We start from the raw sequence: 18,304 nt of genomic DNA on the forward strand, positions 1-18,304 counted from the left end.
ATCTTTTTAGTTTTGCCTTCTAGAATATTATATAATTGGAATCACGCAGCATGTAGCCTTTTCAGATGGACTTCTTTCACTTAGTAATATGCATTTAAGCTTCCTTCTTGTCTTTTCGTGGCTTGGTAGCTCATTTCTCTTTAATGCTAAATAGTACTCATAGTCTGGATGTACCAGAGTTTATTTATCCATTCACCTGCTGAAAGACATCTTGGTTGCTTCCAGGTTTTGGCAATTATGAATAAAGCTGATATAAACATTCGTGTGCAGAATTTTGTGTAGACATAAATTTTCAAGTCCTTTGGGTAAATACCAAGGAGTGCAGTTGCTGGATCGTCTGGTAAGAGTCTATTTAGTTTTGTAAGAAACTGTCAACCTGTCTTCCAAAGTGGCTGTACCATTTTGCATTCCCTCCAGCAATGAATGAGAGCTCCTATTGTTCCACATCGTCACCAGCATTCTGGATTTGGACCATTCTGATAGGTATGTGGTGGTATCCCATTGTTGTTTTAATTTACATTTCTCTGATGACATATGATATGGAGCATCTTTTCATATGCTTATTTGCCATCTATATATCTTCTCTTGTGAGATGTCTGTCAAGGACTTTGGTCCATTAATTTAGTTTTTGAGTTTTAAGAATTCTTTGTATGTTTGCATAACAGTCTTTTATCAGCTGTGTCTTTTGCAAGTATCTTCTTCCAGTCTGTGGTTTGTCTTCTCATTCTCTTGACATTTTCTTTTGCAGAAGTTTTGAAATTTAATGAAGTTCAGTTTATCAATTATTTCTATTATGGATCGTGCCATTGGTGTTGTAGCTAAAAAGTCATCATTATACCCAAGGTCATCTAGGTTTTCTTCTGTATTATCTTCCAGGTTTATTGTTTTACATCTTACTTTTAGATCTATGATCCATTCTGAGTTAATATTTTTGTGAAAGGTATAAAGCCTGGGTCTAGAGCGTTGGTTTGTCTGGTTTGTCTGTTTTACATTGGGATGTCCAGTTGTTACAGTACCATTTGTAGAAAGGGTATCTTTGCTGCATTGTATTGCCCAAGCTCCTTTGTAAGATCTGCAACTTAGCAGGACAGTATGGGTACTTCCTGGCACAGACCACCCCCTCCATGTCCTCTGCCTACCTCTTGTTTTTAGAAAAACTTTAGCCTCCTATGGGTCCCCTGAGTTCCAAAGAATAAATTTAATCAGAGGAGTGATAAAATGCAGAAACAAAATAAAACAGTCAAAGAAGTCAAAACAATAACAGTTTAGCCGTTAAACAAAGTCAAAGACTTTATTTCCTCCTTAAGGGCTGAGCCGTGTCCTTTGAGCTGTTCTGCAGGTATTGGAAGCCCCCCCAAGCAGAAGACGTTAACTGCCTGCTGACCATAAGCACGTAGGTCCCAGGCTGATTGGAACCAGAAAGTTGATAATATTGACCCCCAATTTTCTCACCACAAACCAATCCGAAGAATGTCCATGAGCTGATCACACTCACCCACAACCCTCTCCCTCACCCTATCTTTAAAACCCTTTCCCTGAAAGCCATCAGGGAGTTCAGGTTTTTTGAGCATTAGCTGCCCACATTCTTTGTTTAGTGCCTGCAGTACATGCTACACTTTCCTTCATCACGAGCCGGTGCCAGATTGGTTTTACTATGCGAGGGCGAAAGGACCCATCAGTTTGGCAAAAGATCAATCGATTATATTTGTATGGGACTTTTTTCTGGGCTGTCTATTCTGTTTCATTGAGCTATTTGTCCTTCTACTTTATTCTTCTCCTCTAATTTTGTGCTGATTTTAATTTACTCTAGTTTAGCCTTTTCTATAACATATAAATGGAATGCTGCAATAATTGCTCTTTTGTGTAAGGTTTCTTTCATTGTGTTATTTAGCTTACTTTTTTTTATTGGCCTTCATCCATGTTGTAGCGTGCATCAGAAATTCACTCTTTTTAAAGTTTTTGAGTAGTATCCCATTGTATGAATATAATAAAGTCTGTCTAGCTCTTTTCCTGGTGAGGGAGCCTGGGGCTATTTACAGTTTTTGACTATGATAAACAAACTACTATGAACATTCACACACCATCCTTTTGTGGCCATATGCTTATATATTTCATGTAAATAAACCCAGTATTGGAACATTTGATGGTTTTTTAAGTTTTATGAGAAAATGCCAGACCATTTTCCTAAGCAGTTGTACCATTCCACACTCCCATCAACAATATATTAGCATTCTAGTTGCTCCCCACACTTACCAACATTTTGCGTTGTTAACCTTTTAAAAATTTTTGGCACTCTGACAGGTGTGAAGTACTATCACATTGTGATTTTAATTTGCATTGATAGGATATTGATTGATATTGACATGATGACCAATGATATTGGGAACTTTTCTCATGTTCCTATTAACTATTTATATACCTTCATTTGTGAAGTGTTTGTTCAAAGGCTTCTTTCTTTTTAATTAGCTTACTTTCTTTTTTTCTTTTTTACTTTTGAATTATAGGAGTTCTATAGTCTATAAAGCATTTTTCTATTTTATGACTTGCCCATTCATTTTATTAACTGAGTCTTTTTATAAGCAGGAATTTTAAATATTGACGAAATCTAACTTTTTTTTCTCTTTTATGGTTATTGCTTTCTATATCCTGCCTAAGAAAATGTTGCTTAGACCCCATTTCACAAAATATTCTCTTAAAATTTTTTCTTCTACAAGCTTCATAGTTTTACATTTTATGTTTAAGTCTATTATCAAACTTAGATTAAAGTTTGTGTAAAGTATGAGGTGAGATCAAGATTCATATTTTACAGTATGGTTATTTGTTTCAGAGCCATTGGTCAAAAAGGATATTATTTCTCCATTGCATTACCTTGACACCACTGAGGAATATCAACAGATCACATACGTGTGGGTCTAGTCTAGACTTTGTGCTCTGTTCCATCAATCTATGTCTATCCATATCCAACACCACACTAACTTGGAATCAGGTACAGTAAGTTCTCTAACTTTATTCTTTTTTTCAAATTCCTTTAGGCTTCTCTAGGTCCTCTGGATCTTCATATAAATTTTAGATTCAGCTCAAGAAATCTTACATTAATGCCGGCTGGAGTTTAGATCATGATTAAATTGAATCTATAGATCGATTTTGAGAGAATTAATATCTTAATAATATTAAGTCTTCTATCCTACAGACATTTCTATTTACTTAGATACTCTTCCATTACTTTTAGTAATGTTTTATAGTTTTCAGTATAAAACAGTATACTGTTCAGGATACTGCTCCTGCACATCTTTTATTAAATTTACCCTGTACTATTTTATCATTTCTGAAGCTATTATTAATGGAATTGAGTTTTTAAATTACATTTTCAATTGTCCATTTCAAATTTATAAAAGTACAATTGATTTGTGAGGGTCTCCACAGCTTGTCTCCTGTGACATTGATATATTTAAATTATTGGTTATGGTAGTTGACTATATATTTCTTATTATTTCCTATTAAAATAGTCATGTCACCTGTGAGCAGAGATAGTTCTTTCTTTCTAATGTTTTTACCTTCGTTTTTCTTGACTCGGTACAATGGCTAGAATACCTACTAATGTCGAATACAAATGAGGAGAGTAAATAGCACTTTCTGTCCTCATCTTAAGAGGAAAGCAGTCAATAATATAGTATTTTGTGTGGAGTTAGCTGTAGTTTTTTTTTTTTTTTTTTTGTACAAGTCCCTTTTCAGATTGAGAAATCTTCAAATCCTCATTTGGTCAGTTTTTTTTTTTTCCGTACGTGGGCCTCTCACTGTCGTGGCCTCTCCCGTTGTGGAGCACAGGCTCCGGACGTGCAGGCTCAGCGGCCATGGCTCACGGGTCCAGCCGCTCCGAGGCATGTGGGATCTTCCCGGACCGGGGCACGAACCCATCTCCCCTGCCTTGGCAGGCGGACTCTCAACCACTGCGCCACCAGGGAAGCCCCTCATTTGGTCAGTTTTAACATCAATTGGTATTGAATATTGTCAGATGTTTGTGTGAATTTATTTAATTAACATTTGATTTTACCTTTGTGCTAATATGGTGAATCCTGTTGATTGAGTTTTCAAATATTGAATTCATATTATAACCTAACATAATGTATTATCTTTTTATATATTGCTCACTTTGATTTGAGAAAGTGTGTGGGTTTTTTTTTCCTTTTTCTCCTTTTTTAATAGATTTTTCATATCTTGATATCTCAGTTATGCTACCCTCATAAAACAAATTGGTACGTATTTCCTGCTTCTCTATTTTCTGAGAGAGTTTATGGAGGATTGACATAATTTTTACCTTGAATCCTTGATGAAATTCACCATGTGTAATCATCTCAGCATGAAGCTTTACCTTTTGGAAGATTATTGAAAATGAAATCAATTTGTTTAATAGGTACTGGGCTATTTGAGTTTTCTATTTCATCTTATGTGAGTTTTGATAAGTTGCATTTTTCAAGAAATATGTCCATTTCACCTAAGTTATCAGATTTATCAGCAAAAATTGTTTTTAGTATTTTATTGCCATTTCTGTAATGTCTGTAGGATTTGTAGTAATACACTCACCTCCGATCCTGATATTAATTTGTGTTATATCTCTTTTCTTTCTTGATTAGCTAGCTTCAGATGTATTGTTTTCTTGATTTTTTTTCAAAATCTAAACATTTATTTTCATTAATTTTTCTGTATTTTGTTTTCTATTTTATTGATTTCTGCCCTTATATTTATTTCTGCTCTTATTTTTTTCTTTTTATTATCCTTTTCCTAGCATTTATAGGTTGAATTGTAGACCACTGATTTTAGACTTTTGTTCCTCTCTAGCATAAATATTTAAAACTATATATTTCCTATATTACTGGTTTAGCAGCATCCCACAAATTTAGCACAGTGTATTTTTGTGATCACTCAGTTTCCTTCTGTGCATGGTGGGTAACCTGTTGAATCTGTGCTCGGTCCCCTTCAACTTAGCTGGCTGCTGGGGGCTTCCCCCCACATGCATAACTCATGAGTCATCTAGAGATTTTGGCAGCATTTTTATGCAGAATATTTTGCTCCCTCTTCCTTCTAGGATCACCCCTTCCTCCATCTTTCTAGCTTATGATATTGCCCCAAACTCTTCCTCTTGCTTTTGAAACCTGTTGTATGTTGGTTTCTTAACTTAAAGTCAGTGAATTAATGAGAATTCTTTCAAGCACCATGACATTCCTGGTATTATTATTCCTCTCTCAACCCCACAGAAGCTACTCTCTGCTAGGATTTGAGGAGTCTCACCCTGGGTGAATAAAGCCCAGCCATTAGCCAAACACCCTTGGGGAACCCCTTCTGTGCCTCCATTGCACCTCCTTGCTCTCCAGGGTCCTGCCTCACAGATTCCAACTGCTCCAGCAGCACCAAACTCCAATCTCTATGTCTTCATCCCAGCAAAACCACTGGGCTCTGCCTTGTCCCCAGGAAGAGAGCTAGGGTGAATGTCAGATTGACCTCATATGTTTTCTTCTCTCAGATATTTTGTTCCTTCATTACTTTCCAAATCCTGAAAATATTTGCTTTATATATTTTGTTTGAGTTTATAGATGTTGACAGCAGGAGAGAAAGTTCAATACTACTTGCTCTTGCCAGAAGCAGAAGAACATTCCTAAAGTGAGCACAGACAGACTCCTTCTGTCCGTGGTCCAATATTGAGTCTAGTCCAGACAGGCACTTGGTCATGGAGTTAAGATATGGTGTAATATTGGAGGTTGTATCGTGGGAATAAGTTCCACAGATTTCCTTTCCCCACTTTCCCTATGATATTATCTGCCATTTAGAGGGGGAGTCTCTCAGAACTTGACCTCCTGAACAAGAGGTTCATCACCCTCTGTTTCCCATCTTCCTTTCCAGTCTTATTTCCATATCTCCCTTTGAGAAACAGATATTCAACTCATTTACTCACTGTCTCTCTCTTGTCTCCACATTTCTAATTGTAGGATGATACAACCATCCTTGATTACCCTTGACTGAAGCAATCATTCTCCACTCTGACCTCTTGTCATTACTGTCTGAACAATTCACTTGGCAATTAATCATGTCTTGCCTTTGGTTATCTCTTTTCTCATTATCTAGAACGGACATTTGAGTCCCTTATTATATAATTGTTCACAGAAGTATCTCGCATCCCCATTGTAAAGTAAGCTTCTTGATGGCAGGGCCTATAACTCTATGGCTTATAGCCCACCTAACATAGTGATGTTGCAGGTAAAGGAATATATCTATGCATTGATCATGGTCACATGCTTGCTAATGAGAATGTTAGCTCAGTCTGGGACACAGGAAATTATACTTGCAGAAGAGCCAAATCAGATGCTAATGCATTAATTTTTATCAGGCCTAGTGCATGTTTAGTCCCAAATTACTTGTCCTTTTGGATCAAGAAAGGAGGCTTATTTAATGCCCCTCGTCCTGAGCCTTATGTTCAGACAGAGGAACTCTTTTACGTTATGGACCCTTATTGAGGACATTAGAGAGTACCACAAACCATCTGAGCTGTTCCCAGTTCCCTTCTCCACTTTCCTCCTTAAATGGTGGAGTTTGTGACTCACATAGAGTGACTCAAGGCAGGCAGTAAATGGCTGCTTCTCTGCCTCCTTCTTTCTATCAGTATTTTAGGTGCCCCAGTGATGGTGCAGGTGCAAGAGGGGATGTGGGGAGGGGCAAGTGGGGAAAGGGAAGGAGCCTGTTATTTGAATCTGGTCTGGGTTATAGATTGCAGAGGGCAGAGGGAGAGGTTAGATGTTAGTTAATGGAAAGTTTCAGCAGCTGATGGAAAAAGCCTCTGACTCAAATCATAGTTATTTGTGTTTAGCCACTGATTCCGGTATGGCCATCTCAGGACCTTTAGTGATAAGTGCGAGTCCCGAAAATGTTCCCCAGATTCCTGGTCAAAAAATATTTTCTTTCAAACTTTAAAGCCATTATGCAAATATAGGAGAGATTAACAGAATGTAACCACTGACTTAAGGTGGCCCTGTCTGTCCCATTCCCTCTAGCTCTGAAACCCATGACCTGAGCTGCAGGTATCAGTCCTTGTGGTGAGAGGGAAGATGGGTTTCCTCGCATCCTAACAGGTGTTTGGATTTCCTGCAGCATTTTTACAACCAGTCTTTCTCTCCCTCCTTCTCTCTCTCTCTCCTTGTCTTCCCACATCCCTTCATCCTCATTCTTTCTCAGCTGAGACTGCTGGAAGCTGAAAGCCAACATATGGGGATGAGATCATGTGCCCATGTGTCCCAGCTCACAAGAAGCCTGGCAGAGGTCAGTGTCAGGGTTAGGTCAGCTCTTGACAAGGTCAGGGCTCTGGGCCAGTGATCTCTATTAACGTTTGGACTTTGCCTTATGGTTTCAAGATGGCAGCCCAGTTCCAAGTGTTGCAACCTCATGCAACTGTGTTCATCATGGAGAAGAGGGTAGAAAGAAAAAGAACAAATAAACTTTTCCCCTTATTTCTCCCTCCTTTATTGGGAAGGAGACCTTTCCAAGTAACCCTAAGTAGACCTTCCCTTAAATCACTGGACACAGTGGGCAAAGAAGAGCTAGAGTCCCAGGATAGGCCTAGAGCAAGCATGATGCATTTTTAGGCTTGGGGAGAGGACCTACCTCTCATGAGGACATAAATATTTGTGCCCTGAGCTGAATACATTTTGAGTTACAATAGAAAAAATAGGTGGAGAATGACTGTTAGGGAAGAAGCTAATGCTTTGTATCTCTTTCCCCTCCTACCACAAGGAAGGCAGAGAATCAGGCTTAACACAGTTGACAACTCTACTTGGTTTAAAATGGGCTCCTGATAGCAGATTGCTGTGTAGAAGAGAACATGCAGTGTGGAATGAGAAGGCTTGGGTTCAACTCCTGGCTTTGCTACCAGGCAGCTGTAAGATCTTGAGCTGGTTAATTAACCCACCCAAACCTCAGTTTCCTAATATGTAGTGGAGATGATGACATTGGTGAGGATGCAGACAAGCATGGCTGCCTCTTGTTAAGGGCCTGTGTGTGTGTGTCAGGCACTGAGGGAGGCAGAATTCTAAAATGCCCCCCCCAAATTCTCACCTCCTGTGGGAATCACAAACTGTATAATATCTTCCTCTGGTGTGTGGGCAGGATGTCACTTCTAGGTGATCTTATATTGCAAAGGAGAAAGGATTCAATTAAGGCCCCTGATCAGTTGACTTTACATTAATCAAAAGGGAGATTATTCTGCATGGGCCTGACCCAATCAGATGAACCCTTTAAAATAGGACCTTCGGCCTTCCTTGAAGTCAGAAGGTACAAAAAAAACCAGACTCATTCTTTTGCTGGCTTTGGAGAAACAAGCTTTCATGAGCCTCCAGGAAATGCATTCTGCCAACCACTTGAGGGAGCTTAGAAGTTGGTCCTTCCTTGGTCGAGCTTCCAGATGAGAACACAGCCCATCAATACCTTGATTTCAACCTCACAAAACCCTGCCTAAAGAACCCCGCCACACTGTGCCAAACTTCAGAACTACAGAAACCATGAGATAACAAAAGAGTATTGTTCTAAGCCCCGAAGTTTGTGGTGATTTTTTACACAACAGTGGAGAGTAACACAGGTGGTACGCTAGACCTTCTATAGATCTTATCCATCTGATGTTCACCACATCTTGATATAGTTGGGGTTATCATCTCTTGGACCTGTTGAGGCACAAATTACAAGCATGTGATGCCAATTGTGTAATAAAAAGATATCCAGGTACCTGTCTGGCTCTTTTTCTCTTGTTACCCACCTTCAGGTATATCTCTGCTTCCTGGATCCTTTAAATTAGAGAAGGCAGTTGGAGGAAAGAAGGTGGAATTTCAGATTGCTAATGGCATTTCTTGTTGACTACACTGGCAAGCAGCCTGGCTGGCTACAGATATGCTGGCCTTACCCTTTATGTTACAAACTCCTTCAGGACTAATGCTGCAAACTCACCCTGGCACCCAGTATGTGTTCAGTCTTCATGGATTGAATTGCATTCACAGAAGTGAACTGAGAAATCTGGTTGGAATAAAACTTTTAAATTGAAGTTTCCCCTTAGCTCATGTTATGCTGAGTTCCAACTGCAGCGTGTAATTGGGTTTCGATGGTGCCCTACTTAGCATGAGTGTTTAGATTTGTTGTTCCCTGTCTGGGACGTCAAGGACAGAATTTTCCTGTGCACTGAGATCCTTACTGACCTAAGCAGTGTTGAATCTCATCTCACGCCCTTGCAGTTCAGGGTCACTGGGATTATTAGCACATAAACGAGAAGAGGCTTGTGGTTGGCAAGTTCTGGAGTGCTGGATCCTAGCCCCTTATTTTGCATTTCCACAGTCCGGGGCGTTTGGAGTGGACTCAGGGGCACAAGTGTCTGGCTCTGACATTTGTAATCAAAGAGCATTTCACCCAACCACCTTATCATGGAAGACTTGATAGTATCTGATTTGGAAGTGAATAAATAGCAAAGCTCTTTTTGAGGGAGAAACAAACAAAACTAAGACAAGCTGGGTAGGCTGGAGCTAGAGAAGCTGCCCCCGTGGCGCTCAGGAAATTAACCCAGCATGGAGGTGATATCTTCCCAATTGGTGTATGCACAGAACTCAGAGACATGTGGCCCAGAGGAATTGTGTTCCTTGCTGACTTTGAAATAGAGAACTCACTCTCTTTCTTCGGTTATCTGCTTGTACTGTAAACCATGACTTCTTCTTCTCTGTGGTCCAAACTGGCAGATGTAAAGGGGATTCATCAGATCAGTTCATTTCATTGTCCTAACAGCTCAGTGAATCTAGTGAACTGCTCTCAGTTAAATAGGTGGGGCTAGTGCTTTTGCAGAGACCTTATCTCTGGTCCTGTCCATCCTGTTAATGTCCAGGGCAGCTGTGGCCCTTCTCTGAGATATGTTTTCAAATTCCACCAACAATATCCTTTCTGGTATGACATACTTGCTTTGGTGTCACCTTTGTTAATGAAGATCATCCTCCATCAATCAGCATCATTTCTCCCTGATGTGAACTGGAACAGAAATTATGTTGAGTTTTGTGCAGAATTTTTCCCATTTATTATTAGTTTTAGTTAAGACTCATTTTTTGTAAGAATTTTTTGTAATTCTATAATGTTTTACATTTAAAAATATTTAATATGAACTTGCTAGAGGTATTTTTGCTTGAGCGCCGTGTTGTTATTTATGACATTTCTGGAAACAAGTAGGTGGCATCAGATTGAGTTGGAAGTTGAGGAAGCAAATGGCATTTGAAGGTGATGTGTTTGGTTCCCAACCAAAGGCTCCTCGTAAGTGTTGGCCTGCAGCAGCAGGAATGCAACAATATTCTCAGTTTTCACACAACCAGCCTATTAACATGCCAGTGGTCTCCAAGAGCCATGCATTGCAATTCCAGGAGAAAACAATGCTGAAATCAGTGGATAAGAAATAAGAGCTCTTTTGAGAATTTACCAGAGCCTTGGACTGTGCACCTAGGAAGAAAATCTATCGCCTGTGCCTGTGCTTGGGGAGTTCAGAACCTTCCTGCAGAGTGAAAGTGGCAAGATGCTCTCTCCAGGTGCATCAATATCTCAGCTCTACGTCCAGGCCACTGGGCTCCCACGTGGAGGAGTGTGGGCTCTGGTTCAGCTACAGTGGGATCTCTCTGCATAGAGAAGGCAGCAGCTGGCCCATCAGGGGCTCCCCTGCTCTGCCATGGGCCACGGGGTAAAGATGATGATAGATGCTATATCAAGTAACATGAAAGGAAGCAGCGCTTCTCATAGCGAGTAAGAAACTCTGTGGAGCTTTTCACTGGAAAGCCTGCAAGGTTGACTAGCTCTTTAAAAAACATAGGCAAAAGCACAGAAAATAATGGCTTAAGTAAGATTTTAAGGGGACATGGTATGTTGAGTGGGTGAGTTTTTTTCCAAAGCTTTGAGGTCTCCTGTTGCCCCCATAATCTCAGAACCTTACCCTGGCTTGGAGCATGGGTCTAACTTGGAATCATCTTTCTTGTATTGATTCACACATTTTCCATGTTTTGAAGTTGCTCTATTCTTTTCAGAAAGATATCTTACCGACAGTATGGTTCTAGGACTCTGGACTTATGTAGCCTCAGCCCTCCCCCAAGCCCACTTCAGCCATAAGTATTCATCAAGTGCCTACTCTTTGCACCCCAGTGTTTGGCAAGTGAGCAGCAATGGGGGGCCAGTCAACAGATGTGTGATGGAGGTAGGGCAGGTTGAGACACCCAAATACAGTGAGTTTAAGAACCGGCCCCTCTGGGGGGCGTTGGTGGTGCAAACTCTCATGAGGGGGAGACAAAGTCACACGAGTGAATCTGAGGCATTAGCACCGACCCGCTGATGCCACGGTTGATTCCAAATGCATCGCTCACTCAGGTGCATGGAGTTAAAGGCAGTGAAGCTATGACGGGAGCTGGCGCTGCAGGCTGGGGGTGCTCAGGACCAGATTTATGGGTAAGATGAGGCTTCAGGTCTTAAACAAAGGATGGAATTCAGGAGTGGGGGAGAACACACTAGCAGGAGAATGATGTGTGTAAAAGTATGGAGTGAACCAGCCTTGAAATCAGGGTGAAATGACCCAAGATCAGCATCCCCGATATTACCCTCTGTGATGTTGTGTCATCTCATTCCTGTGGGGCATTTGATCCAGGCTCAAAGTCCCTGGACATAGGAAAGCCTCTCCCAAACCTGCTACTTGTCTGAACAAGGGCGTTACTAGGAGATTAGAAGCATCCTGGACCCCTACCTTCTGCATCGCCCAGACTTCCTTCCCTCTGGGTTTGGCCAGTGGTTTAAGGAGGAAGTCAAAGGTGAGAGACCAGGTATGCTTCCCACCTCTCACCCCCTGCTTCAGCATCACAGCAGTTCTGGAAATGGCTGTGATTTCCTCCAGCTGACTTTTTCCCTGATTTCCTCCTCTCATAGGGCTCTGATGACACAAGGCTGTGGTTGGTAAAGCTTTCCACTCTTGCTAGTCCCTGTTGGTTCCTTTGCCTTAATCCGTCCCTGCTTTTTTTTCCTCACAGGACCTGACTGATAACCTTTCCTTTACCACCGACTTGAACACCTGTATCAGACAAGTAATTTTCAGTGAAGATGACAGCAACCAATTTCAAAATGTCTTAACAAATAAAGGGAATTTATGGCTTCATGAAGTTAAAGAGTTCAGGGCATCTATCTAGCTTCAGGCACAGCTGGATCCACGTGCTCTGTCTTTCTTGCCTCCTCTTTTTACACTAGCATCTTCCTTAGCCAAGCTCTTCCCTTGTGATGGAAAGATGGGAACCAATGGTTTCTGGCTGATGGCTCCAGCAGCTGAGCAACAACAATGCAAAAACGTCTGTTCTTTCCCATGGTGTTCCAGCAGATTTTTGATATTCACACTGATTGGGGAGGCTTGTGTCATATGTCTACTCCTCGAGTGGAGGTGGGGGTAGTGGAGGTGGGAGAAAGGTGCACAGTAGACATCCCCTTCCCCACCATATAGACTGAGAATGGGGGAAGACTATTTCCCCACTGGAAAACCGGGGGAAGAGAATGCCAGGTACACAAAGACAAAAGGCTTTTGCCATGAACCTGAGCCTGGTGTACTGAGCCGTCTCAACTCCATGGGAATTAATTTTTTCCGATCTCCTTCATTAACCGTGCTCTGTCAAACCCTCTTTTTCTTTAGTTAATGATGTCTCGGTAGATTTAATTGACAGATCTAATTTCTAGTCACTATCATTTATTAAAATTAATCCAGTCCTGTTTAAAACTCTCTTTTTTGTAAATGTTTCAAAATGCTTCCTGATTCCATATGGTCCAGATCCTCACCTGAGGAGCTCAGAGAATGGGTATGCATCTTGGGGTGAGGGTGGGGTGCGGAGGTGCGGAGCTCACTCCTGCTGCTTTGTGCTTTTCTAGGCTCTAACACATCTGGAACGGGGGTTAAGGGAAAAGAGATGAGGGAACAGTCGTCATTTATTGCAAGGAGCCGGTGTTGTTTGTGAGTGAGCTGTCCCTGGTCCTGAAACGGTTCCATTGACTTTTGTCAGCTGCCGATGGCCTCTATATAGAGGCTGAGTGTGGTTTTCTCGGGGTGTAGTGTTCACTTTTATGGAAGAGACTCCATCACTGAGGATGGCTCAGAAGGGGGTCCAGGTCTCCATGTCCCTCCCTTCCCTAGCTGCAGCACCCCCACAACTTGTGCACCCTCCTCAAACCGTCTAATTCTTCACATAAAACTACCAGAAGCCCAGAAGGTTTCTCTGTGCACTCTGAGGGCTGTGGAGGGTGAGGATAAGGAGGGAGTTGCTTCTGCTACCTTCACAGACTTGTTACACATCACTTTCATCTTGCCCTGCTGGAGCTGGTATCTCATCAGGATTTCTCCTTTCAAAAACAAAAAATACAAAGGCATGAATCTATGTCCACAAGTGCTCACCTCCAAAATTCAGGGGACTCAGGCCATGTTCTCACAAGGACCCTCTTACAATGCCCCCAGGACCAGAGTAGGACTGCAGGTCTTGCAGTTCAGCAAGACCCAACTAGGGAATAAGCAAGTGTTTAGTAATAGACGCCCACAGAGCCAATTGTCCAAACCTAGACACTTATGAGAGGGAGAGCGATGCTATTAGTAAGGACTCCAGGACAATAGGTGAACGTGTCCCAAGCAAACCAGGAGGTACTATCATCCTATTATCTATAAGTGATTCTTTTAAAGCCCCCTCACACTCTATTTGGTTTTAGGGAGAGAAGGGTGAAGCTCTCGTCCCCCATTGGAAGGGGAGGAAGGGACCTCTTCCCACAGCCCCATGTTCCTGCTCCATGGCTCCAGCCTGGAAATCCTGATAACCCTCGTTTTCTTTCCTTTTTAGGTGATGTGCTGTTGTGGCTTCCCAGCTCTCTTTATCTGTGCTGGAGTCTCCTTTATTCAGCTTTGAGGCCTTGGCAGCAGTTCTGAGACAACAGGAGCAGTCCCACTCGACATGAACTGACCATGTCTCTCGATTGCAAGCAGCAGGAGAAAGCCTTTGGCCAATTTAAGTAGAAAATGAATCTATCCAAGGACATCACCTACTGAGGCCTCTGGGAGAGCCAGAGAATGAGGCTATGAGCTCCATGGTGGAATCACACCTCAGACCTGGTCCTTCACCACTGACATATCAACCCTGCTCCATGGTTATGTTAAAACCCCTGCCACTGAGGCTGCTCAAAACACAATATAGATGCTGTACCCCACCCCCACCCCTTGCTGGAATCAATCCCCCACATCCCTGCTTTTTTTTGCACCATCAACTGCTGAATCAAACCTGTGGGTAGTATCTGACTGCTCGATCCTGAGTCCTGTGCTGAAGTCCTGGCACCAGAGGAGGAGGGAAAGCAAAGACAGTGAACTTGAATCTTCTGTTCTAGGGTGGGAAGCTGGCTCTGCATTCCAGGTGGTGTTTACACAAGCACGGAGAGGAGGTTCAGATGACATGTGATTAAAAGGTGTGAATGTCCACTCACCCAGGGTGGTTGGCTGAAAGATGGCCCCCAAGGGTATCAGGTCCTAGTCCGTGGAATCTGTGACTATGTTACAGGGTATGTCAAAAAGACTTTGCAGATGGAATTAGATCACGATGGGGAGATTGCACTCCCCATTATTTGGGGTGGACCCTAATGTAATCACAAGGGTCCCTGTAAGAGGGAGGCAGAGGGGGATGCAACGACCAAACACCAAACCCAGAATTGGGCAGAATCAAGCATCCATATCAGGTATGGATGGAATGCAAGCACCCCAGCCCCCTGCAGGGCAGAGACCTTGCAGCTGAGCCTGCCTATGCAGCCAGACCCCAAAGGGGGAGATTTGCAGGGCCAGTTCTCTCTCCAAACTCACCAGCTACAGAAGTCACCCAATAAGTAAGTGAGGAAGAAAGGCCCGTGTGTCGTCCCATTGGATTTCCCATTACATGTGGATTATCTGGATGGATACTAATGTAATCGCAATGGTCTTTGTAAGGGGGAGGCAGAGGGGGATGAAACAACCAAAGCAAGAGGTTGGAGGAATATGAGGAAGGGGCTGTAAGCCAAGGAATACAGGCAACCTCCAGGAGCTAGAAAGGGCATGGGAGAGGATTCTCACCTAGAGCCTCCAGAAAGAACTTTGACTTTAGCTCCAGAAGACATTTTGAGCTTCTGGCCTCCAGAATTATAAGAGGATAAACATGTGTAAATAAAGAGAATAAATAACAGCCACCCATTTTGTGACCATTTGCTGCAACAGCACACACTCACACCCAGTAAACATTTGTGGACTGAACAAAAAGCAAGAGAGTATTTTCCACCCATCTGCAGGTACATGGCAGCTGAGAACAGCTGTGTGTGGGACTTTCAGCTGCTCCCGCTGGAGAGAGAATTGTCTGAAAAGCACCCTCTGCTGTGCTCTGTGACCTTGGAGTTTCAATAGTAAAAGAGAATGATCTTTCCAAACCTCTCATGGAGAAGCCAAAAAAAAGGAGAATTGTTTGGAGGCAAGAAGCCACTTGCAAGCCAATGATTGAAAAACAACTCATGTTCAGGGGCTTAAGGTATCTGGAGGAAACAGCAGTGTTTAGAGAGGAATTGTTGAGGAAATAGCTCTTATGTCAGCTGGAAAATTCATCACGCACTGCTCCCATTCTCTTGGCAGTGACTGGGCCTCTCTGTGAGCCTCCTTTGGGGATGAAAGTTCCTCTTACTGGGTGCTCCACTGCTGCAACCTCTGCGCTCTGCCACGTGGCTCCTTCCCCCTTCCATCCCATAATGTTCTCACTGCTCCAGGTCGTGTGGGAAGAATAGTGGGATTAATGGCTTGTTTTAAATTGTAGGGTGTGTGAGTGGGGCGGGGGCCAGATGGGGGCGGCAGAAACAGCTCCATTTTCAGCTTCACTTGGATTGGATTCAAAAATCAAAAGAGTATTAAATTAACATCTTTCTCCCACTGTTTATAGAGTGTGAGCTCTTTAAAAAGCATCTTATAAGAGGGTGTTTCATTTTGGTGACTGGTGTGTTTGAAGGAAATGATCAAGTCCAACATCTAGAAGAGAGGGGCCCTGGAACTCCTGGTTCCCTGGACTGTGTCTGACTTCAGGGCTGTCCTCATCCTGTCAGAGGCTTGGCTAGCACCTGCATTTTTGCATTGTACCACTTATCTCAGCTATAATGAAGCAGTTAGCTATACTATCACGGGCTTAATGTCTGTCTGCCCTATTGGAATGTGGGCTCCATAGGCAAACCCATAGCTGCCGCATCCATATCTGTACTTCCATCCAACTCCTATGTACCTCACATTGCCTTGTTCTACATTCTCACTGCAATTATCCCTTTTTGAAATATCCAAGTTTATTTATTTGCTTGTTCGTTGTTTGTACCCCTTGGCTATTAGAGTCTGAATCCCCTGCAAACTCAGTCAATGCTAGTGGGTTGTTTTGTTCATGGTGTAGAGAGAGTGTAAGGAAATCTCCTTTCTCTGTCTTTAAATTTACATGTGATGGGAAATCCAATGGGATGACATACTGGCCTCTCTTCCTCACTTACTTATTGAGTGACTTCTGTAGCTGGTGAGTTTGGAGAGAGAACTGGCCCTGCAAATCTCCCCCTTTGGGGTCTGGCTGCATAGACAGGCTCAGCTGCAAGGTCTCTGCCCTGCAGGGGGCTGGGGTGCTTGCATTCCATCCATACCTGAAATAGATGCTTGATTCTGCCCAATTCTGGGTTCCGTGTTAAAAGCCAGTTGTTGCTGCACTCCTCCAAGCCAGCATCCCTCAGCAATGATTCTGACATTCTGATCTTCACCTGTCTAATCCTGTTTCCATATCTTTGTAGTTCCAAATTTGGTCAGAGGACAAAGAGGTCCTTTGTTGGACTCCTTGAATCCCCTATACAGAGCTCTAGCCTCAGGACCTAAAACAGTACCTGACACAGAGTGTGTACTCAATTTATTTTTACTTTTTAAATAAATGGATGCATAGATGGATGAATCCAAAGTTTATTATAGTAATTTGCAAATAGCAGGTCTCATAGTTATTTGTTGAAATAGTCCATTAAGTTAAATAGATATCTACAGAATCCCTACTGAAGTGTAGAGCTTTTTTTCCAGGTCCTGCTTGGGTTTTCTGGATTAGCCTAGGCAGTTAACACAGATCTCAGGATGAATTGCCAAATCTGAAAGGACTGAATTAAGTGTGGAGTTATTAGTGTTTATTATTTCAGCAAATGTCATTACCACCTGAAATTTCAATTCTCCAAGCAAACAAGCTCGTGAGATCCTTAAATCTGCCCAGCACTCATGTTAATCAAAATCCTTAGCTGAAGTTACCTTATGAAAGAAAATGAATTTCAGTTTTCTCTCATTTTTTTCTTCCTCCATCTGGGTTTGTGCCAAAAACAAAGGTTTTACTCTTGAAAATGAGAGTTTTCTTTACTGATTTTTAATGATATCACCATGCTTGACTTCAATTGTCTTAATGACCTAAGTTTGACAGGGATTTTGGAATTGATTATGTTGGTGGGTAAATCAAACTAAATTATAACAGCAACACAGTGTGTGTGCATTTGTTTGTGTGTGTCCAAAGATTTCCTGGTTTAAGGGTTTGGATTTCTGAATAAGCCCATGACAGAATACCGCAGAGGATGCCTCCTGCTCCAAGACGCTTGTTTCAGTAAGTGCATTTCCCAGTTGATGGATGCGCCTTGGTGGTGCTATTTGCTAGGACAGGTTCTTTTATTGGAAAGGATACAGATGTGCACTAATAGGACGTTATGGATCATTTCCTTGAAGAACTCCCTTTAGAATTTCAGAAAATGAGCATTTAGGGAAATGGAATTTAAGATGTTAAAGCAGGTTTTCTATGTAACTGGAGACTTCCCAAACCACATATGAAGCCTATCAAACATGTCTGAGAATTTTGCATGAGACATAGGTGCAATTTCCATTTTCATCAAGAAAATGTAAACAAGAAAAAAATTACTTATCTGTTTGCTTTTCAGAGTGTGTTATGGACTGAATGTTTGTGTCACCCCCAACCCCCACCCCAGCCAAATCCATATGTTGAGATCCTAACCCCCAATGTATTGATGTTAGGAGGTGTCGCTTTGGGGAGGTGAGAAGATCATGAGGGTGGAGCCCTCATGGATGGGATTAGTGCCCTCATAAAAGAGACCCCAGCAAGCTCCTTCACCCCTTCCCCCATGTGAAGACACAGGAGAAGACAGCTATCTATAAAGCAGGAAACCAGGCCTCATCATGTGTCTTGATCTTGGACTC

This window comes from Delphinapterus leucas, chromosome 1 (genome assembly GCF_059928025.1).
Source record: "Delphinapterus leucas isolate spDelLeu-1000000601 "Yukka" chromosome 1, BTC_Dleu_Yukka2, whole genome shotgun sequence".
In the NCBI taxonomy this organism is placed as follows: domain Eukaryota; kingdom Metazoa; phylum Chordata; class Mammalia; order Artiodactyla; family Monodontidae; genus Delphinapterus; species Delphinapterus leucas.